Source organism: Callithrix jacchus, chromosome 7 (assembly GCF_049354715.1).
Source record: "Callithrix jacchus isolate 240 chromosome 7, calJac240_pri, whole genome shotgun sequence".
NCBI lineage: Eukaryota > Metazoa > Chordata > Mammalia > Primates > Cebidae > Callithrix > Callithrix jacchus.
Window position 1 is genome coordinate 156,806,473 of NC_133508.1, and position 4,893 is coordinate 156,811,365.

Below are 4,893 nucleotides of genomic sequence, written 5' to 3' on the forward strand. Positions count from 1 at the left end.
GTATATATATATATATATATATATATATATAAATTATACCTCAATAAAGCTTTTAAGAACCCAGAAATAAAAAAGAAATGATGAAAGAGTAAAAAGGAAACAGATGCACTCAAAAATGTTGCTGACCTGATATGGAGAGAAACATCAAAACAAAGACCCTTCAAGAAATGTTGGTTTAGGTCAGGTGCGGTGGGTCACGCCTATAACCCAATACTTTGGGAGGCCGAGGCAGGTGGATCACCTGAGGTCAGGAGTTCGAGACAAGCCTGGCCAACATGGCAAAACCCTCTATCTACTAAAAATACAAAAATTAGCTGGGCGTGGTGGTGCCCAGCTGAGGCATGAGAATCACTTGAACCCAGGAGGTGGAGTTGCAGTGAGCCAAGATCATGCCACTGCACGCCAGCCTGGGTGAGAGCAAGACTCTATCTCAAAAAAAAAGTTGGTTTATTTAAAATATGATTTATTAAGTATCTTAAAAGCATTTTGAGGTCTCTATTTGTTTTTGTTAAATTAACGTTTCTCTGGCTGCATCTGATCAGGGTTATTGTGTAGACCCGATGCTATTATTAAAAAGACAATAAATAGTAAATGTTAGTGAGGATGTGGAGAGCAGGGCACTCTGATTCACTGTTGGTGGGAATGTAAATTATGGAAACTATGGGAAAATATGGAGATTTCTCAAAGAAACTAAAAATAGAACTACCATTTGTTCCAGCAATCTCACTGCTGTGTATTTACCCAAAATAAAGAAATCAATATATCAAAAAGTCATCTGCTTTTGTATGTATGTTTCAGCACTATTCACAATGGCAAAGATATGAAATCAATCTAGGTGCCAATCATTGAATAAATGAAAAAAGAAAATATAATATATATACACAATATATGTGCAGTACTTTAATTATTTTATAGCTAAAATACTACTCAGCCATGTCCTTTGTAGCAACATGGACAGAACCGGCGGTCATTATCTTGAGTGAAACAAGCCAGGCACAGAAAAACAAATATCACATATTCTCTCTTATAAAATGAATCCAAAAAAAGAAAGTGTCCATGTGGACATAGAGAGTGGGGTGATAGATAATGAAGACTCAGAGTGGCAAGTTGGTAGGAGAGGGAAGAATGAGGAAAAATTGGAAAATGGGTAAATTGTTTGGATGGTGAATATCCTAAAGCCCTGACTTCACCACTACACAACATATACATGTAACAAAATTGCAAGTGCACCCCATATATTTGTGCAAATAAAAAGGAAATAAAATTAATACAGTGACATCTGAAAGCCTAATAGAGTTAATGGCATGAGATATGTGTTCAATAAACATTTCTCAAAGTAGTGAATAATTTTTAAATCCTTGTTAGAGAAACTCTGCCAAATGCATATATTTCTCAAAATTTAGCCAATTCATTTTAGCAAAAGAAGATCTGAAAGAAAGGTAATACATTATTTAACCTTCCTGAGCCTCTTTTCCTTATTTGCAGGGTTGCAAATAAAAGATAAACAACAGAGTGTAATAATTTATTGGCACAAAGCATCAGCTGAGTATTTGATCACTAAAATCATAGTTGTTGCATTCAGTGGTCAAAATCTGTGTTTTGGCTCCCAAATGTTGGTGCAATGCTTGATTGTTAATGAAGTTTGCACTATGATGAAACTGTTAAAGATTAAGTCTGTGATTGGACAGTCACCAAGGACACTGGAAAATTTCACTCTGTTACAGAACTTGAAGTTCTGTCCCTCAGCCTCTCATTGCGAAATTCAACATTTTAATTTGATTCTGGACTTTCCTGTCAATATGGATTGCTGTATTTGGAGTTTAATTCATTCAAATATCATCTTAGAATTTCATATAAAGTTGAACATTGAGAGATCATTGCTAGAATTTGCAAATCGTGACAAAAATAACTTATCTCACTCTACAAAATGCATACAAACTAGAATAGCCGTGGTCAGGCATCTTTCAAAAACAGAAACCATAGACCCTCCAGGTTTCTGAATCAAATTTCAGCTTTGGCACACTGGACAAGAAGTGCATACATGACTTAGTTTGTAAAAATAATTTTGTTTTTTGTATTTTGTAGTTCAGGATTTGGTAACATTCCAGTATTACTCATTTGGAAAACATGAAGTTTATATCACAACCTATGCAGTGGTGCTAATGCAAATTTATTCCAACACCAGAACTATATAAAGATCTTTTCATAACTGAACATGTACACATACATACCCCTGTTTGGTGAAATCTTTGGGAAAAGTTTATGGGCGATGCCAAATGTATTTTCTCAAGAATCTACCAGCTGGAGTGCAGGGATTTAAAGGATGTATACATCCAAAAGAAAGCCAGCATGGAAAGGAGGGAATACTGATAAACTTTCAATTAAAAACAATAACAACAACAGCAAAAACAAAACAAAACAAAAAACCTGGTGGTAGTTCTATTTCCATAAGATGGTGGATAAGATACCCTGAAGCAGTTCTTTAAACCTCTAAACACTCCAAAGGCAGAGCAAAATATATCGAGTATTATTTTAAGTTTATAGCTAAACCCCAAATTTTTTTTTAAAGTATAAGAGCCAAAAAGACAAAGAGAAAACTAAAAATAATGATTGGTTCTAGTGACCCTGGAAGCCATTGTCAATATCATATGGATTTGAATTAAGGCAACCATACAGGGACATAAGATAAGGCCTTGGGCCAAATTAAAAAAGAGAGAGAGAGAACAAGTAACACATGACAGACTGGGGTTCCTAAAGAGGTACTCCCTCTATAAAGGGAAGAACAACCCAGTCCCTGGAAAAGGAAGATGAAGAGTACGATTGTATGATTTATCCTGGGATGCAGCTCCCAAGCCACCAACTTACCCTCATGTAAGTTTGGATTCTATTAACTTACTCTATTTAAAACCAAGAAAATAATACAAAAATGAGATGGCTTTAAAAAAATTCAAATGTATCAACAATCGCTAAAATTCAGCTACAAGAAAAACACCTAAAAGGCAAACACCGTATGTTCTCACTCATAGGTGGATGTTGAACAAGGAGAACACACGTACTCAGGGAGAGGAACATCACACACTGGGGGTAGTTGTGGGGGGTAGGGGAGAGACAGTGGGGGATGGGGAAGGAGGGGAGGGTGGGAAGGGATAATGGGGAGAAATGCCAGATATAGTATGCACCTAAAGTAAAATAAATAAATTTTAAAAATAAAAATAAATTTAAAAAAAAGACAGGGAAACTAAAATATTGGAAATAAAGGGTTAAAAATATATACCACAAGTGCTAAGTAAAATAAACCTGAAGTAGCTATATTAATATTAGGCAAAATACATTTTAAGTCACGAAGTAAAGAGAGTCACCAACAAGTGACAAAAAGTACAATTCACCAAGGAACTATAACAATCTTAAGTTGATATATGTAAGTTGTAGCATAATTTCGCAATATATTTTAAAAATTGATAATCACAAGGAAAAAAATTACAAATCCAGACTCATAGTTCATGATTTAAACATATTTCTATCAGAAATGATAGTTCAAGCAGACAAGAAGTCATTGGAAATATAGACTATTAACATACAACTCACAATGTTTCATAAGTGTACATATTTAAAATACCAAATTAGTAGATCAAAGAAGTCATATGGAAACCAGAAAAGATTTAGAACTGAAAGACAATGAAACAATTCTATGTGGAAATCTGCGTGAGGGCACTAATAAAGAGAATGTAATGCTAAGCGCTTATATAGAAGGACAGTGAACATTAATTAGCTAACGATTGACTTCAGAGACTTGAAAATGTATAATAAATAAGTCCAGGTAAAGCAGGCTAAGCAGAAAAGGTAAGGACAGACATTTATACATGAGAAACAAGAACTACCATACATAACAATTACAAAACCCTTTGTTTTGAAAAACAAATGGGCAAAACATTGGTAAAGTTGATGATGGAAAAAAACGGAAGTCGCAAGTCAGAAATACTAGTCACAATTCAAAATGCAGAATGCTAGTGGGGTAAAGAGGCTACAGTGACATACAGCAGAGATTGAAAACAAAATAAGAGAAGAGCATGAGAATATTATATTAAATTTTTTCTAAAAAAGTAAGTATTAGAAAAATGAGTCAGGAAGATGTAATCTAAGAATCTCTGATAATTTTTAAAATTGTTTCGGTGATACAATCGTATCAGTAATAGCGGATACTGTTCGAGTTATTCGTTCAAAATACTTGCGGCATCTCTTTACCAAGCCCTCCTGGCAGGGAGAGCCTCTTTTCCTTCTTATTGATGGTGTGCTTGGCTACGTGACTTGCTCTGACCAATGGTGCATGACCAGAAGTGACGTATACTATTGTCAGAGAAGTCATTTTACCTTTCCTTGTTTTATTTTTCTCCTTTTACCTTTGACTTATATCACCTAATTGTGTCCAGCGTTCAGAACTGAATAAAATTCTGATTTCCTGCTTGTATCTCTGCTGAGATTCTGTTAGTCAAGATGTCTCACATCTAGATCTTCCTTTTCTTAGAATAATTTATTTTTCCAATTTCACCAGCAGCAACTGTCATAACCAATGCAATTGTCATTGAATGAATATTTCCATGGTGAAAAATATGTATGTATAAAAGAAAGACACGACTCTCAGGCAAATGCTTAAGTGTTTTTTCTCCCTCTCCGCCATTCTCTACACCCACGTTACCAGCTTAAATCCACTATGACTATGCTTCTCCTCTTACAATAGTTAATTCCTCAGCAATTCACAATATAGCTTTCTTCTCATCGGTTGGGCAGCTGTGTGCCACACCCTGCCATTAATTTTTATAAGTCATGGATGTTGGTTTTTCATTTGCTATTACACATGGTTTTCTAATGCTGACACTGGTTAGTTTATTTCCCCTA